Below are 25,857 nucleotides of genomic sequence, written 5' to 3'. Positions count from 1 at the left end.
GGGTGCACGGCTCTAGTTTGAAGACCTCACTAGAAAACCCCCAGCATCTTTAAATGCCTAAAAGCTACTGAAAACCTTGCTCTTGATTTTCAAAAGAAGCCTACAGATCCTAAATGTTGGACAGGTCCTCCAGAGCTTCTGAACAGCAAAAGGAGATGTTTTCCTAGAGGGGACAGAACTCAAGGAAAACAGATTGAGGAGGAAAGAACCTGTGCTGAAGATGCAGCCAATGTATAAGACTTCCCACCCCCTTCACCCAAGTCCCAGCAATTTAGGGATCACCTCCAAACCTATTCATGTAATGCAGTCTAACATGCTTTCCAAGGTGACTGTTGGTGGAGCAATAATTTGGCTTTGGATTGGGATTTTCCAGGGTTTTTGTCAGAAAGCAATAGGAATGTGTCTGTGTATTTGTAGAACGTTAGTAAGGGCATGAGTGCACCTTTAGAGAAGCCAAGGGCTTGGAGAAAGCAAAGTTTTACTGTGACTTTGGGTGTTGGAAGGAAGATGGAGGAGAGGAGCCACTGAGCCTTCCCACAATGTGACATGTCATTTTGCACTAGTCATTCAGATTAAGCCACAACAAACATTCTGCTTTACCTAGGGTGGGACAAGACACTTAAGGGTGAAGGAACATTATCCTAAACTACAGTGTTCAGTTGTTTGTGTGTGAAGGCATCTCGTTGGCTCTGTGGGTGAGAGAGAATCCCTGAAAAAACACAGTTTTTACAGGCAAAGCTCGAGTGAAAATATTTCTCAATAATCTCTTTGGTAGAGCTGTTCTCCTGAGAAAACTATAAAGGACCTTCCTCTGGCTATTTGAGTTTGTCAGCAGAAACAGGAGACAAAACAAAATGTACCAGCAGTCATAATTCTTAAATTGGTGTGAAGAAATAATGGCTGTTTTAGCCTAATTTTGTAAAGAATGTATGGAAAGAGTGATGCCCATCCACTGGGGACTTGAAATCATAGGTGGTCTTGCAAAGAGTGGAAACTAGACCTTGATTTATTGGTTCTTACAGGAAAGTCATCACTCTGCAACCAACGTTGGGTTGTCTGAGAACTTCTAAGATACTCACCCAGGGACTACTCCCATGGGCTTAACTTACCAGCCCTTCCTTTTGAATTGCTGTATTTCCCAAACAGGCATAAGGCATGAGTAGATCTCAGTGACCTGAAGTCTTTTCCCTGCAGTCCCTTCCATAGGGGTTGCCTGAAGCTGCAGGCACCAGTTCCCCACTGCACTGGGGGGATGGCCTTGCTAGTGCTCTGGTTTCCACATGGAAAATGAGTGCTGCAAAATAAAAATCCTAGTGACTCTGGAGATTTTGTTCCCAGAAGAGTGCTACTAAAAAAATAGATGATAAAAAGCTAAATTCTCCAGCGTGTTTTTGTCTTGAGATCAGAAGTGGTTAGGGTGACTTCTGGAGTGACGTTGATAACAGATCCTATTACCAAGTATCTACAATGGTGTATCCAATCCCACAGGAGCATTATACCCTTCACTAAAGTGTCTGTCATACAGAGACATGCAAGAGCAGTAATAATTCAATGGAAATGGCAGTGTTGAGGTGCATAAGGAGCAGCCCCACGGCATTGCAGAGAGCTGGTGGGTGAGCTGCACAGCTGCTCTTTGGGGGTTTCCACTGGCTGGCTCCAGTTCATACACTAAGGTACATGGCAGCTCAAGAGATGTCACAGAAGGGCTTGTAAGAGAGAACTGAAGTCCTCACAAAGTGACAGCACTTTTTTTTTTTTTCTATTTTCATTTTTAGTGCTACTTTGAGAACAAGTACCTAGCCTGTCCCTGCTTTCTACAATACAGATCCCTCATACCACTGACTGATTTGTGCTCACAAACATGTGCACCCCCCCACCACATACATGTCTTTCTTAAGGTCTCCACCACATGAAAAGCACTGAATTAAGCACTGGGCTTATAAATTGGGGATGGGGGTGTTGGCATTTGTAAACTAATTCTGTTAGCTAGCTACCATTTTTGGAAGAATTCTCAGCGCAAAATTAGAAGAGCATCTATCTAGGCTTTAGCTCCTGTAGTGAATGAACAAAGCTATTCCAGTGAATAACTGTTGTGACTTCAAGGGTGGGTGTTTTCAGATGTGAGAATCAAGCAAATGTTGATTGTTGTCAGCACAGGTGCTGCAAAGTGTACCTGACTTGAGCAGTGAATTTCCCAGCACATTGTTGTCCACAGTTTTCAAAGACACTATTTCAAAACTTCATCACAGCTTAAATTCATCTCTGGATCATTAACTTCTTTGAGGACTAACTTGTCAGTCAGTTAGTACTTTCTGAAGAGACCTGAGGGTACCCTGTACTGCACAGAGACTGAATTTTAGTGGAAACTTGTGTTTTCAGAGACAGGAAAAAACAAAACCTTCTGCATGCCAAATAATTTTGTACATGCTCAAGAGCCATTTAATGCATACATTGCCACACTTCTGTCTTTCTGTGCCAAACAGGTCTTTATGTCATTTGGACAGATATTTTCCAGTTTGCCAGCAAACTAATTAAACACCAGTGTAGGGGGTTTCTTTTTTTGCAAATTCAATCATTTTTCACATAAAAGCAGGGAGTGAAGGCAATCAAATATACCTTGAGATGGATTTCCTCTGAAAGCTAACTTGTTTCATAACCCAAATTAACACTAGCTGCACTGATTTAATCTTATTTTCAGCAGTGAAGAGCAGGAGGACAATAAAGGGGAGCACAGCCCCTGGGTGAGGACCCAGCCATGCTACTGGCACGAGATGGTTGATCTATATGCCCCAGCAGGTTTTGGGGTCCTGCACAATTTCGCATGTAACAGTGCCTAAAGCTTCACTGAAGGCAGTACCTGTTGTGTAGATGAAGAATTTACCTTGCTAAAGTGTCTCTAAGGGCCTGTGCATTCAGTAGGGAGGAAAGTAGGATTTATGGTAAATGTAATCCTGCCTTTTTGCTTCTTGAGAAACTCTCACACAGAGATCAGGTTTATTTTTTTTCCTCTCCCTCCTTTTCACTGTCCCCTCCAAGGAAACAAAGTAGTCTCAAGTGTCTGTGTTCAGTTTAGATTACCACGAAATAGCTATTGTTCAGTATGTTAAAAATAAATTAAATCATATTTTGCTCAAGGTCTAACAACTGTGTCTGATTATCATGTGGTATTTACTAAATCTAAGGCAGACATAACAAGTATTGTCATAATAAACATTTTAAAACACATGCATGCATAAACCTGCTGCTAATGGGGAATATTCAACACGTGGCAGATGTTTATTTCTAGGTTTTTTAAAATTCAAAATGGTGCCTAGATATTCTTTTTTAGAGAAGTGAGATAACATCTAAATAAATGGCTTCATCTTAAAAACCAGTGGTCATCCATAAGCTATCTTTGGCTTCACTGGTAATTATATCATCTTTTCTTGCAATGCCTGGGGAGGTCTCTGTTTATCCATTTATAAATGCATTTCCAAAAACAAAGCACTTGCCTCTGCTCCAGTTCGTTGGCAAACACATTCATGAGTGTGCTCACTCTGGATGATCACCCAGCCTTCTGTACGAAATGGCACCCTTGGGCTTCCCCAGTTTCTTACTTCCAAACAGAGTATATCTGCAGGTGGGCCTGTATCTGTTGCTTGTGTGCAGGTATTTGTGTGCGCCTGTGTGTGAAAACACACCCTGGCAGTGGAAGCAGTTACAATGAGAAGGAGATTTTCAGCTTACGCAGACATAATTACGTTGCCTCTAGTCTTCTCCTCATGCCCAGTGTGCTGTGAGCCTACCTATGTGGGCTCAGGTAGGCATCTCCTCATCTCTCTGCAGATCTGGGCATGATGAGGTTTGCATCACCAGAGCCCCAACTCCCATGCACAGGCCTCTGCTGGCTCAGCACAAACACGAAGCTCACAATTTATGATGATATTAGTATGCTTGGCACTGGTAATTGATTTCCAGGCAACTTCGTCTCTTGCGTGTTTTTGAGGATCTGGCCCAGACGCTGTTTGTTGGAAAATGCCTGAAAGCTACTTTGAGTCAGATGGCAGGGAGCCGTGAAAAGGATCAGTAAGTTGGGCACCATGGGCTGGGTGACCACAGTCCCCGGGGATGCAGCTCTCTTGCCTAGTGGCATGTACTCATTTGCACGAATTGGTGCCTGACCTCAGGCTGGGGAGGAAGGTCCAACGTGGGGAATGTTTGCAGAAAAGCATGCGACTTTAGTTATGGGATTAGAATTAATTATAGGTAGGATTTAGCAAATACCTGCCTTTGAATATGTTTTCCTGTTCTCTGCCATACGGCATGCGCTCGAATCCTCTGCCTAATGCTCTCTTCTGGGCAATTTGCCTGCAGTCTTGGTGGCAGGCAGATTTGATGGAGACACTTAAATGACTGCCACTAGCTCCCCGTTCAGCGATCGACAGCGATCGGCGCACAAAGTCGGACCCAGTAACGTTGAACACCCAAAGTGATCAAAGTGCAGAGCTACCTCCCTGCTTATCGGCCCGGAATCGTGCTGCTGGCACGGAGCCTCGGCCTGGCTGCCGATGTGTCCGAGCACAGCTGTTTGTTCAATGTGGGAACTGCGCTGAAGGCTCTTTCTCTGCAGGGCTGGTGCTACCGAGCGCTGCACGAGGAGCTTCCCGCAGGCCACAGCCACTGACACCGTCCAAGGAATTCACCTTATCAGATGGAACGGGTTTGCCGTGCACAACACACTGGAAAGGAGGCTGGTTTTCATGGAAGTGCTTGTATAGTCAACCAACCATTTCCTAGGGGTGTTGTTGATTTGGGTTTTGTTTTAGTGAGAATGAAGTCAATCACTTCAGAGTGAAGTGTGTGATCAGTAGGCTGAACCTTGAGGTGCTGGTAACAAACTATGGTGATTGCTGGCTCCATAGCAGTGTGAATAGGGAACTGCAGGTTTGCTTTGGAAACCTCCCTTCTCAGCTGTCACTCATCATTCTTGGCCTTGCTCTGCCCTGGGATAGGTTGTGCTGGCTCCCTGCAGTAGAAGTCTCCCAAATTTTCATGATACAATTGTTTGTGTGATATGGTACAATAGTTTGCATAGTGTATCACAACATTTTAGTGTTTTAATCCAAAGTGGTGACTCTAGCAGTACTGCTATGAATTATACTCACTGGTAGAAGTGCAAAAAGTTTCCATTTCACTACCTTTGTGAACAAGCCACAGGCTAGCAATTGGCTCTAAGTGACAAGTGAATAATCCACACAGTTCACTGTTAAACTTGTTAGTCAGTGGAATGCTCTATCTCATCAGAGGTATGGGAGTAGACAGAAGTGAGGGAGGAAGACTGTCTCTTTCTGTGACAATTAACAAACTCGGGTATATCCTGAATCTTTGGTCAAATATGCGTAAGTGCCAGAATGCTATTCTGAAGGATATCTACCAGTTTTACTAGTTAGAGAACTCTTAGTTCCTCATTTGATTAATTGAATTACTGTACTAAAAGCAGAAAAAGATTTTGTCAGCTTTGTGAAGGTGCACTGAGTCTTAAATCTGTCTATATATATTTTATTCTAATATGGCGTGGTTTAGGATTTTATGTCTTGTGTGAAGGATTGCTTACAGAAGGAGCATTCTATGAATTAGTAGATCTCAACACCTTTAGGAAAACTTAGATGTGCATGCAGAAATTCCCTTCATTGATACCTGCAAGACACAAAGAGGTGCTGGAGTATGTCTTTTTCCTAAACACTTCCCAAAAGATGGCAGTGGAAAGAAAAATCCTGATTATAGAAGTGTTCTTGATAATGACAGGGACTGTGTGTTGCAAGTGTTGCAGGGAAGATAATTTGTCTTATTAGTTTAAGTGTTATGTAAAGCAGTACAGCTGTCTGCAGTTGTAATATTCATGTAGGCTGGACTTCTCAGCATGAGGTACACTTGGTGCCAAACTTAAGGACGCGAGGAGAAAGTGGCCACAAGCTGCTCTTGGGCTTCTCTTGATCCCGAGGCTGTAGCAAGTACTGTTTCAGTCGCTGGTGCCACTTGAGGCCTGACCTGCCCTACATGACCTGTGAGCCACTCACAACACCCTGCTGTGGTGTAACGTCCTGCCACACCATGGCCACTGTCACCATGTCTTCATTTTGGAGATGCAAAGGCTGCTCTGTGGTGGGTGGACAGAACACAGCCACAGCTTTGGAAAGGCAGGTGTCAGTCTCTGCTAACACCTGCTCTGGCCAGTGCTCTGCTGTGGGACAGTTTGGGAGGTGAGGGCTCCTGGCACCTCTAGGATGTCTGGGGTAGGCAGGAGGGATGGCTCATTGGAAAGGGTTAAGTTTTAACCTGTTTATAGTCAAGATGAATCAGGACCTTCTCTGAGGTGTAGAACTTTCTAGCTCTTTTTAGCACTGTATGCATACATGTTTTACATGCTTTACAGTGATCCACTACAGGGAGCCATTAACCCCTATCAAGGAATCAAGATCATGAAATCTCATGCACTAATTCTGGGTGCACAGGTTTTTCGGTTGTAGTCTTTTGGTTATCAAGAAATTTTATTTCCTGTGCCCCTTTGTAGTGATCATACTCCAGCTTTTGCAATCCGAGCAGTGGTTACTTTAACAGTCCAGTGAGTTCTTGCTCTACAAAGCAAGAAATCTGTGTGGAACTCCTGAAGTACTTGGTCTGATCTTAATTTGAAATAATTTATTGTTCTCTGGGACTCCTGTTGCAATGCTGTGGCCTTATGCATTGCCTTCTTGCCAGAAAATTTGCTTGATTGCCTCTGTCTGAAATTGGCACAGCACAGCATTTCTGTTCCTTTTCTCACTTTGATGGTGTACAAAATGTGTTTTCTTGGCTCTTGCCCTCATGCTGTTTCATGACATTTTTTTTTTTTAATAAAAGCAAGAGGCTTTGGAGGCTTTATTTTGGAGACAAATTGTTACCATTTTACAATATTTCCGTTCACTGTGCTTTGATGAGCCTGTCGAGAAAAAGAGTAGCTCCTCTCTCCCTTATTTTTATTTGATGTGCTGTAACTCTGCCACTTCCCAGAAACCCAAAGTCCCAGTCCAAGAGAGATATGAAAACAGTAACAAATGTCTGTAAAATATTTTTATTGAAAAAACTTCCTTTCAGACAATTTTTTGGGAAGATTATTTGCCATTAAAAATTTCCTGCCCTTTGCATGCTTTTCCTACCTTTGCTCAAACAGTGGAAGAAATATTCTTGCCTTAGAAGGTTAAACATACTAGACTACTCCACCCAGAGAGGTAGAAGCATGCTTTAAAATTATTTAGCAGTAATTATTTTCCTATTTTATTGTCAAATATTGCAGGTATCATCATATTTGTTGGGATGTGCTAATCATGACCTGACACTCCATTCACAAAATTCAAGCAGGTCTTAGCTCACAAACATATTTTCTAAATGGATAAATTATTTTGCTTTTATGCTACTTTTCTTGATAACGACTAAGATGACAATAACTACAAGTAAACACTCACTTGGTTAAAATGGTTTCAAAACCAGGCTTGTAATTTTCATCAAAGACCCTCTGGGTTCTGACCCCCTCTGTTCTAGGTCACAGCTGTGGGCAGACATGAAGGTGGAAGTTGCTACATGGTAGGCAGTGGATGTACCAATGTAGGTCCCTTCATCATCTGGCATTTGGGTAAAAAACACTGCTGAAAATCACCGAAAACAACTCTACGCTACCATCATGGCTGAACTGCACACATACATCCCTGTGTCATGCAGGAATAGACCTGCTCCTAAAGACCATCTGTCTTTTCCTCTTATGTAGCAGGTAAGAAATGCATCTTACTCAAGACTGCTTCAGCACAAAAGCACACATCAGTGGAGGGGCAGAGAGACAAAGCTTGAAGTAATTGTTAATCTGTTACATTTACAGGCCTACACAGGTAGGTACCCACTTCCCACTCTGCAAGTGCAGACTTAAGGGTAGCAGGACACAACCAAAAAATTTTCAACCTGAGTTGTGAAATACTCCCTGTAGATTTGATTCAGTGAATACTTACAGCAAAAGTTTGCCACGCCTCTCAAAAGCAGCAAAGAAAAAAAAAAACTTCTAAAGCACGCACACACACACACACACAGAGGAAAGACTCTCCCTCTCCCACTCACACACACTTATCCTGGATCCATGAACATATGCAGTCATTTGAACTCCAAAAATGTCATGAGGTGGAATTAATTTCCTATATGCAATCCAGTGTGCTATAATTTAAAGGACTTGAAATTACCACATCTTTCACCTTGGAACAACCCAACCGAGGCCTAAGGAAAGCAAAGCCAAGCCCTGAGGAGCAAATACTATCAGTCAGTCACTTAAGTCTCTCCACTCTACTCAAGGAAAACAATCTGAAATGTTCAGTGCAGCCATATGGACCCATGATGACTGAGATTAGCAAATGCAAAGGCTGGAAAGCTGGTCAGTGCTCAGCTCTGGGGACTAATAGTTATAAAATATCTGTCGTGGTAGCCGGCACTTGCATTTCATCTGTGCTGCAGCCAGGATGAAGAGATAGGCTGACAAATGTGCAGCTACCCAGCTGCTCAGCTGGATCAAAGGTGGGCACTGGACTCTCTTCAGCTTCCTGCGGCACTACAAGGTAGAGCTGGGGCTGGAAGCACAAGAGAATGTAGGATTGGTGGGGGAAATTAAAGCACTTCAATCCACAACCGAAATCTAAGCCCCTGATCAGGGCCTGAGAAGCTGATGCCTGAGCTGTTAGACCACTGAAGTCCTCCCAAAGGCACCTTGGTCCCAGTGCACAAGGTGGTCCCAGCACTTCTTAGTGCTGGGTGTGGACTCGAAGCTCCCTTTACCTGTGGACACTCCCCAGGTTTTCAAAGTGTCTCCTTGCTTTCCCTCCTCCCAATGGCTTCTTGGCTCTGCTGAGACCTGTGCCAGCTCTTTTCCACCTCTTGGGAGTTGATGCCTGTAGCCTGCTGGCTCAGGCTTGCCCAGGAGGGAGGGAATGCAAACCTCAGAAGCGCCTTTTGCTAAAGGAAGAAATAGACCAATGTTCCTCAGCCCAAGTAAGACTGTGCTTGAGCTGCTGATGGTTGCTGGGAGTTTGAAAGAAAAATTTGGCTCCTACTTTCAAAAGAAGATTGTGAGCTATGAGCTGAGAGTGGAGGGACTTGTGCCTGTGTACTTCATTCACCAGAAGGCACTTAAACCCAGGAGAGAGCTGAGATTTAAGATGAACTGCAATCTTCAGCCTTTCCTATTTGGCTGGTTTAGGCAACTCCCCAAACAGTGGCTTTTATGAATCCCCCTCCAAGGCACTTAATTCCACTTAACACACATGCACGGAGTACCGGCATCTAATTCAGGCATGTGGACTCCATTATGGAGCCAGATGCAAACATCCCCCAATGGATTATGATCTGAAAGGTTCTATATCCTGTACTGTCAATCAGCTAAGGCCTTTGTTCCGTGCCGCATCCTCCATTTTTTTTTGTTTCAAAATCTAGACTTCTTAAAAGCAGATAAGCATTTGTAAAAATTATTCTTGTATCTGTGCAGAGGTGTAGTTAAGGCATGTGCTAGATATTCCTAGGATGATGCAGTTAGATCAGTAATAACTAATTCCACAAAATCTGGCATTAGAAAAAGCAATGCACTTAAATTATGTCATATCCTTCCCTCTAAACTTTGTCCACCAGATTGTCATTGCTGAACATCAGAACCAAAGGTTTATGGCTACCTACAGGCCATGGCTCAACCAAATTCAAAAATAAATCCACTAGGCTGGTATTTCTCCAGCAAGCAAAATAGAGTTATGTTTCATACAGCAGGATGGCTATCAGCCAATGCTTAAAATTATTTTCATTTGTGTGTTTTGTTTGATGCTGAGATGGTGCACCTACATTAATTCCAAGTTAATTTTGCCTTTAGTCAAGAAATATGCTCAGATTTTCAAATGTTAGCAGAAATCATGTGTTCTTGATAGAAATACTTCTGATCTGCTTTGTGGTAGGTTTAACTATGCTAATGAAAGAGGTATTCTGGAGTATATAATCATAGCCCACAGGATCAGAGCGAGACGGTTTTTCCTTCAGTTTGAACAGTATTGCCTGAAAATTGTCACAAATTTCTCAATAAATTAAATAATAAGGCTGATTAGATCCTGCAGGAATGAGCTCCTTAGAGGACTGTACTCACAGTTTGTATTAGTAAAGTCACCCAAGAACTAGTGTTCCCAAAGGTGTGTTTGCAGCTTTGTGAGACACTTGGACAAGTGCCAGCACTGGATGCAGGGTGCAGTTTGGGCTGTGTTTAGAGCAGGAACAACACTAAATGACAAGGTACTTGTAGATGAAAAGCAGTCAAACCAGCAGCCCTGAGCAAGGTGCTGTGAGAGTGCTGGGTTAGCCCAGGCATGCACACCTGATTGTATGCACACAAATTAAACAATCAGTAACAAGTCAAATAAAGAAATCAAAACCCCAAGTCAGCTTTGCTGTTATTTCTGCATATATATATAGCATATATATGTAGCTTGTGCTGACATAACTGTTTCACACTGAGGGGACCCCAGAGCACAGCAGCTTCATGGCAGGCAAAGGAAGAAACACCTGGAGGAGAGCTGGGTCTGGAATGAAGGGGAATGTTTGAAGGAATTAACTGAGACACCAGAGACTTAACAGCTCTCTGCTTGGAACTGGGAGGTAATCCAATTTCTTCCAATTTCTTCGATTTAAGCTTTAATAATCAGCAGTGATTGTACTGGACAAAATCTAAAAGATTTTATAATCTCTGGGAGTATATGGCATCCATGGTTGCTCTTTCATTAGATATTGTTCTCAATACAGCTTTTTGAAAGTAACACACAGAGAGGGGAAGTAAGGCAAACTTACAAAGAGTTTTTATCCTTTCTTTTAAGAAACAGAGAGCAGAATGTACAAACAGCTGCTACATGGCAATGTCATTGCCTTTAAATGGATTAGTTTCAAATAGTATCTATAGAAATAAATTATCACGCTCCTCTTCTTTTCAACCTAAAAGGCAGTACCAGTAATCAAAATCACAAACAAATTGCAGAAAACCCTCAACTTGGTATATTTAATATTTTTTTGAATTTTGGGGTTTTTGCCTATTCAGCTTCTAGACTGGATTATCTCCTAATATGTGTACAAATCTCATAAATCTCCTTTGAGAACTGCTGCTAAATTCTACTCCTGCTTCTTGTCTTCCTGAATTCCTTCTTACTTTTCTTTCTTCTCTCTATGACTAATAGCTATATCTTGTTTTATCCTTTCTTGTGCTTAATATTTATTCCCCAAATCAGTCTCTTAACAGTGGTCTTTTGAAAATTATTTACTTTTTTTGGGTACTGTAATAAAGATTACATGCCTTTATGTCTTTGGCTTGGAACAAAGTCCTCATGTTGATTAAATGAGACACCTGAAATGAACTTGTGTTCAGAGGACTAAGCCATGACAAGTTATCCAAAGGAAGGATAACTTGTGTTTCCTGCTCTTGCAGTCATCAGTATTTTGTGACCATACAACATTGCTGTGGCATACATAGCCCAGTGATAACTGTTATGGAAGAGAAGACAAACCTACTTATTTTTCATTTGGAAATGCAAAATTATTAATGCAATACTGTTGAAGAATTTCCTGGCTAGTTTTCCCTTCTCTGCCTCAGGCAAAAAATGATTGTTGAAGTTTAATACTTTATGAAACCTCCTGACTATGAAGGTCTAGTAATTCTCCCTGGGAGGATCTGTGACACAGATAAAATGCAGAAATCTGAACAGGCATGATGGAAAACTACATGCAGTAGAGACTGTAACTTTGAGAAAGTTGTGTCCCTACAGTTCCTGTGCATTGATTATACTGGTGAATATCTATTTTATAAAGTAAAAAATATTTTTCCTAGTTCAGTGATTGGGCCACTACATGATCTAGAATAGATTTTTCTCAAATAATTCAATTAATTAATTCCATGTAACAATTAGCAACACTAGAAGCTTGTGAAATTCTGGAGTACTGGTCACTTGTACAGACAGGCAGTCTGACATATGTAGATAACCCCATTAATTTAAATGAGAACTGTAACCTGTATAAAATTTGCTAGTTGTTAAGTATTTTTAAATTAACCTCAACTTATACATACCCAGACAGTTATCCATGCAGTAGATTGTAGCCTGTTTTTCCTAATTAAGCAAAACTACAATGAGAATTTTGCTTAATTAAGAACTGAATAATTTGGCTGACTTTTACTCAATTCCTGGCAGTAGAAAAAAAATTAGTCTTTCCAACAGTAAGTGCCAGTGCAAAATATTTTGGCAAGGAAAAAAATGTCAGTTTAGATCTATAAAATTACCATTTTCAGGCAGTAAAATTAGAATAATTCTGGTTTGTATTAACTTAAAAATACCTAAACCCTGGCCAGCTATTGTGCAGCTAAGTAAACAGGTATCTACTACTGGCCCAGATTCTGTTCTCAGTTATAGAAGCATTTTGGCTGCAGTGGAGGTAACTCCCATTTATAAGAAGAAAAACCAATATCACTGAGTCCCAACTTTTGCATGTGCTTAATTTATTGATATTGGTACTCTGCTGTAGAAATTATCAGAGTGGTTAATGTATCTGCTTTGAAGTGGACAACAGTGATTGTTCCTGAGTCCATTTACTGCAACTTATCTTGCTAGTTATGACATTTAATAGGATGTCCCTGATGAACAGCTTCACTAGCCTAGCCCCTCTGAGTGAAAAGGAAATTTTCCAGAGATGGAAGAGTTGGAAGATAAGTGGGACTATTCCTTTCCTTTAATTATTTTCTTTTAAGAAAATGTTTTTCTTATCATTCTTTTCATCTATTCAAAACTATCCCAAAGTCTTCCTGGAAATTGGGCTGGAAATGTCATGAGAACAGACATTATTTCATATATCTGATTTTTTTTTTTTTCAACTGGTGACAAAGATCCTATTTAATTAAATGAAAGCAGATTTTGGATGTCTCTGTTGATGTACAGACCTACAGGCAGTAGGAGAATGAGGAAAGAACCTGTAATGTCAACCTATCTCATTAAAAATACCTACTTATGTTCAGACTTGACTATTCTTTTACAAGGAACTCCCAAGAAAACATGCATGTGGATCCCACTGCCTGCAGAGGTTTTCTTTAAACACTCATGAAATCAACATATCATACCTTGAAGATTTCTCGGTTTAGCTGGAAGCAGGGCTGTAAATGTTCTGCTCATATCCTTCACCATGGGTTGGTGATGCCACCAGCAAACCCACTTCATACCTGTGGAAAAGGCTACACTCCTCACTGGCCTGCTTGGGAGCTCTGCAGGCCAAGTGTCAGTGCTGCAATCAGGTCTATAAATCTGCTACATTATTTGTGTGCTGAAGCTTCTCTTCCCATTGTGATGAAGAAATAATTGAGTTGCAGAATTCCACCAGTTACATGTGACACTCATTGAATTTTATTCTCTAACAAAAGTTATTTTCTAAATTGGGGAGGAAAGAAGTTTAAATGTAAGTGGATACATATGTTTTTGGTACTTAAAACCATTTAATTACATCATTATTTTGCCAAATAACATGACATGGACAAGTTAGATGTTAGCCTTTTTTATAATTTCACCAAAGTGATCATGCATATTTGTGTGCTGGCTACACAACTACATTTGATCTTTGTCCAAGCACAGAAAATTAGTGCAAAAAAAGCATGGGAGAATCCAGGGCTTCCAAATATATTAAACTCATTACTAAGATGCTCTAAACTTTCTTATAGTTCAGCCTTGTTCATTCTTGGTGATGATGCCTCACTGACTGAAAGTAATAATACTAAATTGAATTGTCTTGTGAAGAAATGCAACAGTGTAATTGTCATTTTAACTTAGATGTTTCTCAAGAAAAAACCCAATTTGAATGTTATTACATTTTAAAATATATTTCTATGACCTTGTTCAGCTGTGTGCTACCAAAGGATGCATATTGTAAATGAGTTGAAGTGTTAGTATGCAGAAAAGCCAATGTTTTTTACTGCAGATAAAACACAGCCTCCCACAGTTATCTTTGAATGTGGGGTTGGTGCTCTGATTCAGAATGGTGAAATAGGCACATGCTGAATGTTTACTATTCTCATTGGGTATTTCTTCCTACAGTGCTGGAGGGGAGTGGGTTAGAAAATGATAATTGTGAAATACTGTTCCCATCTCCTAGGAGAACATGCTGCCCCAAGAAAACTAAGGAAATGCTGGCTTACACTGTTTCCAAATGAATTTACTGTAAGTGTGGCAGGAAGTGGCAGTAATCTGTTTTATGTACTGCATTGTTTCCTACAGTTTCCAGTCCCTGCAGCTGACAGTTTACAGGTGTCTCTGAACCTCTGACTTCAAATAAAGCCACACAGAGACCACAAGTCAGTCCTGATGAGCAGACACATTTCTTCAGGTTCTCTTCAAGGCTGTGAGATGCAAAGGAGTTGTTTCCTGAAAAGACATTTGTCAAGAAGATGACAGGTCTTACTGGAAGGAAACTACAGCAACTCTACACTTTCTGAGAGAGGAGTAAAGTTTAGGCCCTGAGTCTCCTCTCTGACTAGTGTAATTTAAAAGAATCCTCCACTGCATCAATGGCAGTGTCCATGTGTAAAATGGGGATATCATGGCTGAACAGAACCAGTGCTTCATGTTTGTAGTTAATTTATCTCCTGACAAACAGGAGGGGAGCCCTTCTTTACTGCCATCTTTCCAATATGGCACACACTGAGATTGCTACAGATTAGTACATTAAAAAGAGAAAAAAGTGTAAAATGGCCTGGAATAGTTTTTTGTTTTAATCATGTAAGTTCTTGTCATGCTGTGAAAAGCCCAGTTTGCTGAAGGAAGACAAGACAAAGGAGGGCATGATTTGGGTAAAATGCATGGGGAGGCCATGTCTTGGGCATGCACTGGCCTCCTGCCACAGGCTGATTCCAATGCTCTGGCTGGGTGGGAAACTCCTCCACCTCCACCCTGTCCCAGGGTGGCAAAGCAAGCCAGCCTGGGGCTGCTGTCCCAGAGAATTAACCCTTTGCTCTAGGGGACAGGACTCCTACTACCAGCAGTGGTCCCACCTTCAAGTTCAGTGGCTCGGGCTGTGACTGGCTTTTGGAGGCGACCTGTTATGGCTTAAGGACTAGGTAGTGCTAATGAGCCAAAAAAGAGCTGAAATGGGTAATGGAAATGAGCCTCTGAAAGCACTGAGAAGGGTGCTACTTGCACAGTTCTGTAAAGGCAATAGTGTTAGTCTTAAGGAAAGGGTACTATTTCTACAGCTATAATCCAGGACATTTTCCTCTTCAGCACCAAAGCTGCACTCTGGGATTCATCTTGGCTTAATGTAAACACTGCATAGGGCAGTTCAGGGATGGTCAGCTCTTATGAACAACTGCAGCTTTGTAAGCTTTGGAACTTTATTTGATTCCCTACTGCAGTCTTTAGTAGACAGAATGGGTTTGGCATTTAAAACCCATCTTGTATTATTTTTCTAACTCCAGATACAGTCATCATAACTAATTTGTGTCAATAACAAAGGAGAATTAGATGTCTTTGTAAACTTATTTGCAACCATGATAAAAAATGGGGTTTTTTAAATATTTATAAAGTATATTTATAAAATCAAGCACACTGAATGCCAAATGGTGTAGCATCTGAAGATCAAATGTTTCTTATTGATGTATATGTATTTAAATACTGACAGCTGCTACAGCCAGTTCAAATGTCTGTTGGAGTGATTTTTGATCAGGATGGAAACTGCGCTGGGTTTTCACGGGCGGTCCTCAGGAGCAGACATATCTCGGTACTGAAGCTGCCCTGCAGGTGGCATGAGCCATCCGCTCAGCACAGACACAGGTCTAACGCTCCTCTTGTGTTTCAAAGAAGAAAAGCAAAATAATAAAAACATGCTCACATAACTGTCCTTTATATAGGTGCTGTGGGCTGTGTTGGCTGATACACAGCTGTGTTACACCATCTTCAGTGTTGTGATAAATGAATGATATTTTTTTCTGGTAAAGGTAAAATTGTATTTTAAGACACAGTGTTTTCCTGTGCCTTTGAATGAGGAGAGTCTGCCTTTCTTTCAGGTACTTTGATCACCTACAGAGAGCTCATTACAAGCTGGTGAGTAGAAAATGGTAAGCATCAGCCCTTTTATCTTAACTGTTCTAGATTTAGGGGAAAAGTGAACAAAGTTTGGGTGTGTCTGCAGTTCTTCTGCATTATAACTTCCATTTAGGGGCCATATCCATTCCTGGCTGAGTTTAATCACAATGTGAAATGATGTTTGTATTCCACATCTGGCCATGGTAGGAGGAGGTAACACCTACATTCAGGTATCTTTTCTGCTCCATTCAGCACTACTGAATCTCAGAGAAAAATTGTCCATATCTAGGTCAAAAGTGAGGAAGGAGAGGAAATTAAAAAGAAAGGGAAGTCAAAGGAGGACTGTCTGGCGAGACCTCAAATCTTTAGGTCTTCACAACCACTGTTACCTGTGTGGGTAACTGAACTTCTGAGCCAGGTACAAAGGACATGAGGTTTTAGGTACAGTAAAGAAATTCGTATCTCAAGGTACAAAAATATGTGTCTCAAGAAGGATATGAAGGAATAAATTGCACAGCGACCAGAATGGGTATTCTGCCCAAGCCTGAAGGACAAGGTGTGCAAAGTATGCAAGCATCTGAGATTGGAAATAGATCCCTCATGACATTGTCAAGTATGCCTGTGGGAGGAACAGGGAAAACCCCACCAAGCATGTTCAGCACCTGTAGACACAAAGTGGGCTTGAGTGTTTGGCACTCACAGTGTGCACAACAATCTCCACATGTATGATCATGCTGAGCTATGCCACAGGTTGTGAAGTTAGGAACACAAAGAAAAAGCTTACTTGGAAGATTAAAAGGATACACTTTGCACAAAATTCAGCCAACACCTGGCTCACCCACTGTTCTATTTTTACTATTTAATCCCAATCACACTCCTAAGATATCTTTGAATATTCTGAGTCCAGGAGAGATGCATCCAAAGACAGGATTAATACAGAAGATTTTTTTCTTTTCATTTCCACAGCACAGTCCTGAATACAGTAAGTAGTTATTTCACAAAAAGCAGTGGTTGCAGTCACATCTGAGGTACACAGGCAATATAACTCTTCTTTAGATTTCTGAGGTTACATACCTCCAGGAAAACAATTTCCACTTGGTATATATTTAATTGAGTTTGGGAAATAAAAATGTCATTGTCAGTGTTTTCCAGGCCAGAGCTAAACCTTTCCTAAAGGAGATTTTAATAATATCCAGAAGAGGGAATGAACTCACTGCAGGCAAAAATTATAATATAATAATAAAAAGTCAGACTGCTCCAAGTCTCATTTGGTTCAACTGCAGATTTTAGGAGATTTCTCATAAAAGTCTTTGATGTATTTTAGAGTGACTCCACAATGGATGGGAAAAAACAAACATAACCTGTTTAGAGTTAACTTATTATATAACTCTTCCTCATCATGCTAAATTTTTAGCAGAAAAACTGCAGACCACTGGGCTTACCTGAGCTGGGTAAGCCTTTTATCTTACCAAATATCACATCAAAAGCTGGGACTGAGTAAGTGTTAAAGTTTTGTAAGAATGGCGTGTCCTAAAGTAATTGTAGAATGCCAAAGACAGAACTTCCCGTGTTCCTTCAGGCTGAGCAGGGATGCCAAGTATACAGAATTGGAAGCTGTCTATCAGGGTTTTTTTATTTGCTTGATATTGAGCAGACAGCGGAGACAAAATACCAAAAATGCCTGAAATCCTTATGACCTTTCACTGCAAACTGTGAATTTTGTCTGCTAAACTCAAATTTCTATTTACACTGTCAGCAGAGGCTACATGCTGTTGCCTTTTCTTTGTCTCTTCAGTTTGTCATTTATCAAGGGACAGCTTCACAAAAACTGCACAGGAGGGGGGCCCTGAGCATATACCAGACCTTTTGCACGTTCAAAATACTTAAGTCTCCATTCTGTGGATTGCTTAAAAATGGCTGTAATGAGAGCAAAGTAGCATGAAATATGCTGTTTGCACCAAGAGCAGGAAATACTCTATAGACAGTTTTAGCTTTGCCATCAGCTGGCATAGCTCACATTCCCAAGTTGTGTCCCAAATCCTGCACAGCTGACTCCATTTACACCATCTTCCATTAACACAGGAACACACAGGTGGCTGTCCACTAAATGGTCCAAAATACATTCAGCAAAGAACTGCATCGCCTTCTTAGATGAAATATCCCTGATTTCAGCCTTGTGCTTCAACATTCATCCACCCTTGTAAATGAGGAGCTAGACTGTTGCAGAGAACAAGTGCAGAGAAGATTTCAGAGGTATAAAGTAGAAATTGTGAGAGTGAGTAGAGTGAGGGTGATTGAACACTGGCATGAGTTGCGGGGGGGGGTTGTGGAGTCTCATCATGGGAAATAATTCAAAAGTTTTCTGGACATGGTCGTGGGCATCCAGTCTAGGTGTGCCTGCTGGAGCAGGGAGATTGGACAAAGTGACTTCCAGAGGTGCCTTTAGACCTCAATCATTCTTATTCCTATGGAAGACTACTGTGAACTGTAATATTTATTGCTATTTGCATAACTTTGCCAATTAAAACAGGACAGCCTTAATCAGTTACTTAAATAAACCAGACAGCTACATAAAATTCCTTTGAAACTAAATATAAGGTTGAATTATATAACAAATGTTTTAGCTGAACTCTTAGTATTAGATGGGCAATTATTTTGACTGTATTTCAAATTTCATTTCACACTGTGGTAGCATTTCTTGAACTTTACAAGGAAAAGGCATTAATAGAATTGTGTCTGAACACTTTAGGGTCTAGAAAACTGTCTTAAATGAGACATTTCCTGAGAGACTTCTGCATAGAAAATACATTGGTGTTTCCAAAAGAAACTGAGTTCACAAGGAATCATTTCATTGGTACATTATGTTAATGAGGCTTTTGAAAGAAGACTTTTCACTTAGCGTTACTTTTCCCTGAATGTGAAAGCTATGGAAAATGTGTGGAAAACATTGGCAAAGTGATGATGGCAGCTGTATGCTCTATATGTTACTGTTAATGAGCTAGCTGTTAATAAACCATGTGCCTTAGCATATAAACAGGAGGATTTATGCATAATACAGACCCCATAAGAACTTTTATTGTTTGGTATAACTGTTTCCCAGATCAGAGATGCACATTGTTCCAGTCTTCCACAAACTTCCTGTTATCAGTATAAAAATCTGCTGCCTACTGGTTTCAAGTTCTTTTCATGTGAGTTGGTCTGGGGTGTAGGGGGGTTTGGAAGGAGAGAATTTAGTGAGCAGCAGGTTCCTCAGATCTCTGCTCTGCACAGCCTGGGATCATAAAGTTGTCATCATGGTTACTAACAGCAAGCAGGAGGTTTCTATACAACATCTCCAATTCTAATAATTTGTGGAGGCAAGTTCATCCTGTTCTTTTTATGTGTTCTTCTGTACTGGAGCTTTTTGTGTCAATTATCACTACTAAACCCCTAAACAAGCTCCTTTTCTGCAAAACACAGACAAAAGCAACCACTGGGTTCATTCACAATAATGCTTGGATTAGTTAAAGAAACCACATTCACCAACAGGAAAAGTAAATTTCTAAGCTATTGAATAACACTGCTATGTTTGGAAAAGATTTTTCTTTTGTAATTCCCCTTTAATTTCCTCCCATCCAAAGCTGCTGTGAGGAGTCTGAAGCTAGGTTTTCATGAGTAAGTGAAGGAGTCCAGCAACTGACTCCTATTCAAAATAAATGGTCCTGGAAATGTAAGGTAACATTTCCATAAATTCTTGAGTAATTTGAGGTTTAGGTTCCACTAAAAGTCTTCCAGTATTTCCAGCTCCCCAAGGCAGACAGGGAAAAGGCAGACCAGTAAACTTGTCCTTAATATCAGATAAGCAGGGATTGAATGGAGGCACATAAAGCACGAGAAAATGAGTAGGAAACTGTGGACAGAGGAGATGCCTATGTTCAAGAAGTTTATACACTGAGAGGCATAAAAGGCAGTTCAACAGGAAAAAGGATAGACAGAAAAATATCAGACTATATAAACTGAAACATTACTTTCAATCACTTAGGTTTGCTTTGGATTTTGAGATACAACCTCAGTAAATCCACATAAAATTGTATAACTTTATCACCTGACTCAGTGCCTCTGAATTCAGCACAAGTTTTTTTTTTTTCATTTTGCTTCCTGATCAGATTAGAAAGTGTCTGAAGTCAAGCTGTGCATTCTGGTAACCTTTCTGAATAGTTTTGCTTTCTTCATTTCAGTTGTTGTTTTTAAATTCAAAAATATTATTAAAATACCACTTTTGGGTGGGTAGTGACTACCATGACACTGTGTAGAAAACCAAAGCAATCTGAAGCAAGCTAGACATTCTAAGTACATTTTTAAAATACCTTATTGCTTAAATAAAATAAATCCCTTAGTCTAGCAATTACTTTCAGATGTTTGATTGTTTATTTTTAAAGAACTGTCATGTCAACTATTTAAAACTGACAAGAACTATTTTGATATCTTCATGAGTTTTCCCTAACATCTGCTCCCCTCCTTATGTTTGGAACTACATACTCATCTTCATTGTCTCTTGTATTTATCTTAATTTTGCTGCATTTTATTTTATTATTGGAGGAAAAACCTCACAGAGCTGTTTGTGGCAAGATTTAGTTACAAGAAACCCAACAGCTAAGCCCCAGTTTCAGCTGAGACAATTAGACTGTTGATTTTGGTAGCAGCTCAGGACTTCTATTTGACCCAAATGCCTTTCAGATCTATCTGCCAGTTGATGCTCAAGTCTGAAAATTTTCTGTATTCTTGCTACAGATAGAGGGCTTTGTTTCCTTTTCATTTTAGGTATGTTTCTATCCAGATCTGAATGTTTTGCTGAAATTCTTTTCCATTCACTGGAACAGATTAAAAGAAAAAAAAGGAAATAATATTTTCCAGAACTTTCAACCTCTTTTTAAGTTTTTTTAAGTGTTTTTCTCAAAGCAATTTTGCCACTCATTAAAAGTAATGGGTGCTAATATGTAATGCTTAGCTTAACTGTTGCTTTTTTCTGTCTAGCAGCTATATTTAATAGCTTATATTATTGTTTCACCTGTTTTAATGAAGGACTCTAAAACACTGAAAACTCATTATTTAAAAAAAAAATTTCTATATTATGTAACACCAGAAGATATTTATTGAAAGGTTTGAAGAAATTACTAATGAACAGAGCACTGTTGTTATACAGGTTTTTCATCAACTGCTACAGAAACTTCACAGCTGAATTATCAACGTTCCCTGCCATTCTTGGCTGGATGTTTTCTTAAGTGGATAGGCTCTAAAACTTTATGGATGCTCTGGGAGAATGTAAATACTAACTGAGAAGTGTTTTACTCTTTGTCAGTAGTTTGTGGGCTAGAGTCTTGAGCATTTTTTTTCTCTTTTTGTTCTTTCTTTTTTCTCTTGTTAGACTTTTCTAGCACCTGATGTAGGGTAGGTCACAGCAGCTGATGCTGGGTGAAAACAGTTACCAGGGACAGCTCCAGTGATGGAGTGGCCAAAGATCCTAAAATCCTGTCACTGCACCAGTCCACCCCACCAGGTTCATAGTTCAGAGCTCTCCAGTGGGTTCCCATGTTTGTGTGACTCTGCTGGTTTTTCATCTCAGACAAATCGCGTATGACTTTGCCGCAAGTGAGAAATGCTACTGAATGTGGTGCTCATCTTCCTTAAAAGATGTCCAGAAAGTCTGAGGGATTTCCATGATTAATTCCTACCATGTGGATTCTTTCAATTAATTAGCTTTCTAGAAACCAAAACAGTGCAGGACACTACTGCAATGCAACTTGTTAAGCAATAATGCATTTTTTCTTCCAGAAGTCACACTTGATAATAAACAATGCTCATAGGCATAACATGACTGTGGACAGTATGAGCTAATGTCTCGTTGTCAGAAAGTTTTCCATTAAGGCTCAGAATGATGTTTAACATATTCTTCCCATTACTGAGCTAAACTAAACATTGTATTAAGTATGGATTTCTCAATGAATGTTACTGGTGTTTATTTTAGCATGTACATACATGTGGAAGCGGACACATGTACACAGACATTTTGGGGATCAAAAGCACATCAACAGCGTGGCTCACTCTAGTTTCAGGATAAAATGCTTTCTGACATTTCTTTTTTAATGAAACTTAACTCCTTACTCTTTTCCAGCCAGAAAAGTGTATTTAAACCAAGCTTCTTTACAGACACGCAAATATGCCAAATGCCATACATGTTCTCTCCTATCAAACAATGGAGATTGACTAATGACTAAAAGGGTAGATTTCTTTATCTATGATAAAAAGTGCTATGATAAAATTTATGTACCATATAATTTTCCACTCAAAATTCAAAAGCTTTGGTATATAGCAAACACTTGAATAACTTATCAAATGCTGTATAGGTGATGGCTTTAAAACAACTTCAGTTTTAAGCCTTTGTGCTTTGTTTTTGGCATGACAGAACTCCTTAGGATTGCAAAGCTTACATTACAAAAGCTTACATTGCAAAGCTCACTTACATTGAGGTTTTGGGACAGGGCAGAAGATGGACAGGTTGGCTTATTTTCACTCTAAGAGACACCGATTTCCTGATTGTGTTAGGCCCGGAGTTACTTTGTTGACTTTAGGTTGGTCCTAGGGGAAAAAGAAAGCTTTTAAGAAATATATACACATAATATCCTTCCCCCACTCCCCCTCCATGAAACATTAAGAAGCATTAGTCAAAATTTTCAAACATAGTGGCTTAACCTAGTCTTTTAATTCCCTATTCCAGCTTCTTATTCAAGGTCTACTGTTCAGAAGTATGAAAACCTGGCAACTCATTCACTCCAAGTAGCCTTTTTCGTTATTCAGTGCTTGTGAAAACTGATGTAGCAGTTTGAATATGGACCAAAAATCCTAATGTTCAATGTTTTTGTTGGCAATCCTGTAATAATTATGCTGTAAATCAAAATATGGGTTTGGATTTCAAAAGTGCCTTGAGCTTTGTTCCCATCCTTCTACAGAGACACTGCATAACTTTTTCAGATTACAAGATATAAAATTATCAGTCTGAAATACAGATGAAGAACTTTTACCTAATCTTATACTTCTCCACGTGTGCCATGCCTATGAAAATGTACATACAAACCCTTTCATGCAATGCATAAATAAAATCATTAGTTCCTGAGAGGCATTGTGCTTGGAAACTACCGAAGTCCCAAGCATTACTGCACTCATAATGTGAGGATACTAACAAGAGGAGTCACAGACAATGCTAGGTTGCTATATAAAATAAAATCTGCTTTTCTATTTTATATTCTGATCATTCTCACACAGCTGCTACCAAGTCCTATGTGCTTTGCCTGACACAAATCCCACTGACATGACTGGGAAGAGTGTGATTTATTGGGTTCAGCTGCCATAGAGCCGATTAGGGCTCAGTTGTGGATGGAGAATCCTGGATGAGTGTGCTCCAGCTGGAGTGAGCTCATGCTCAAGTGCTGTGCTGGATCAGAGCTGGGGAGGGCCCTGCACCTCTCTGCATAGCCCCTGCCCTCAGGCGCTCACCATGCACTGCACTTGCTGCTCAGCATCCGTCCCACAGGGAGCCATGGGCTCCTGCAACCCAGCCCATGGAAAAGCAGGGTGATCGCTCTTTGTGTGCTAATTTTGTGGTTGAAAATTGAGATATTTGACCTAGTATCTTCCTTACCTGTGTTTTTGCTCTCCAGAGCCACTGGTTTCCCACCCATCAGAGTAACTCCAAGAAGCCAAACACACCCAAAGGTATCTCTCCATTTACTTTTAGCATTTCATCAACCAGGGCAAAATGCAAATTCAAGAGCAGTGGCTCCTGACCTCTGCAAAGCTGCGCTGCAGCAGTGCCCTGTACCCCAGCACCCAGTGGGCCCCAGGCAGCTCTGCCCTGGGTGGCCTGGCCACCAAGAGACCATGCAAACCTTAGGGGCAGGAAGCATTTGGAAAGGGAGGAGTACTGGGTTCCCAAGGGAAACCTGCTTGACTGTTTTACCTCAGATTTATTCATGTCTGTTTGAAATGTGCCCACTACCCTGTTTCATCTGAATGCCACACCAGGGCTATTGTAAGGTCTCTCAAATGTGACAAAAGTACTAGTGAAATTATTCTCAGAACAATGCATTTTAACAAAAGAGGCTTGAATTTTCTAGACAGCAGAGTGTTTTCTGCCAGAAAGGAGATCTCCAGATATCAGCCCCAGTACCTCCATGGTACACTGTTGCCATCCAGTCCCTGAGTTGCTGATTGCTGGCTGGAATCTGTTTCTCCCTTCAGGTGACTCCAGCTGCCCACCTAGTCCCAGCACAGGCTCTGAGAGCTGCTGCATCATAGCAGCCAGGTAGGCACCTTCCTCTCAAAGCCCAAATCCTTTTCAGACAGAAACTGGCTGCTTTGTCTTAGACAATGGATTAATCATGACAAAGCTTTCTGGCCTCTGGTGTAAAATTTGTTTTAAAAAATCTCTTTAATCATAGCAGATTGGAAATACCAATCTGGTCTTTAATTGACCCTTGCTTTCATAGATAATCTGTGTTGATTTTCTCCTGACTCCATCCATCTCTTGCAAGCAGATCCCTTATGGGTTTGCAGTGCCGTTTAGGAGATATGTGATCACCTGGGGAACCAATAGGAGATAATGCCCGAGTACTAAGCATTATTTGCAATTTATTTCATCAAATTCACTGGAGCTGTACGATGAAATGTACACCTTTCTGAGAGGAATCTAAAGCCTGAAGAGCAGAAACTGCCAATGTGTTATGCAGAACTTTGTTGCCATTTGCTTCCTAGTTTTCTGAAGAGCAAGTTCTTGTTTATCCTGCCAAACAGGCCTACTTAAAAGGATGAGGCAGTAATTCAGAATACATCTAAACCCTATCAGAACTTTTAGATAGTGCCCTCTGTGCCCTGCAGTTCAGCTTGGGATACAAATTTCTCTGCAACTTGCAGGTATTTAAGGTTGGGGCTTTGGCTCAGCTTCTTGAGTGAATGAGGGGAAGTCACCAAGTCAGAAATAGCTTTGTATAGTTAGCAAAATGGAAACCTGCCAGACTGAAGGGGATGGCAGCTACTTTGCCTGTGACTGAGGAGAGAGGGATTAGGCATTTCAGCCAAACAGCTCATTCCTGCCTCCTGTTTGTACCATCCATGCTGCTGTTACTGCCTTTGTGGGATTAGGGAGAAGGTAAAGGAGCGCCAGTGTGTACCAGAGGGCCCCAGTACAACAGCAGCAGTCACATCTGTCCTTTTATCTGCAGCAGGATTTCTCTGCCCTTCTGTCCTGGTCCTGGCCTAGTTCCTGTCCCTTCAAACCAGGACTGACACCTCAATAATCAAGAAAGAACAGAAGAATGTACAGATGGTGGTGTTTGAAACAATGGAAGTAAAGGGAAGGTCTCACAGTGTCCTCCCTCTGAGGAGGAGAGAAAGGAAGGAAAAGAAGGGGTCCCAAGGAGGAGAAGCAGCTTCATGAGCAGAAAAAGGGCCCTGTCTCCTTTAAACTTCCTCACACAGAGGCCACTCAATCCCCACCTTTCACTCTCACATCTTTTTCCTTCCCACACCACCTCTGCTACCCCTGCCTGCCTTGTCTGCTCCAAGGATGCCCTCAGCTGGGAGTTTGGTTTTGCTACACAGTGTAACAAATAAGATAAATTCCAGTTCCAGTAGATCACTCAACAGGCTCACACTGATTTTTCTTAGGGGAACTCCTGGCCACTTTGAGATGCTTTCTTTAACATTA

The 25,857-nt window shown here is 40.8% G+C and overlaps 1 protein-coding gene across 2 annotated transcripts in view; it reads right to left on the bottom strand.

Annotated features, from left to right (window-relative positions):
• The window catches only part of COL8A1 (collagen type VIII alpha 1 chain), an 87,889-nt gene that overhangs the window by 9,811 nt on the left and 52,221 nt on the right, over positions 1-25,857 (bottom strand). The window contains exon 3 of one of the 2 annotated variants that reach the window (XM_068180987.1): positions 22,619-22,733. The exons of the other annotated variant lie outside the window; for it this stretch is intronic. The gene's annotated coding sequence lies outside the window, so the exon portion shown is untranslated. The remainder of the gene's footprint in view (positions 1-22,618; positions 22,734-25,857) is intronic. 2 annotated transcript variants of the gene reach the window in all.

The sequence above is a fragment of the Anomalospiza imberbis genome, chromosome 2, assembly GCF_031753505.1.
Source record: "Anomalospiza imberbis isolate Cuckoo-Finch-1a 21T00152 chromosome 2, ASM3175350v1, whole genome shotgun sequence".
NCBI lineage: Eukaryota > Metazoa > Chordata > Aves > Passeriformes > Viduidae > Anomalospiza > Anomalospiza imberbis.
This window is presented reverse-complemented; position numbering and strand designations above follow the sequence as displayed.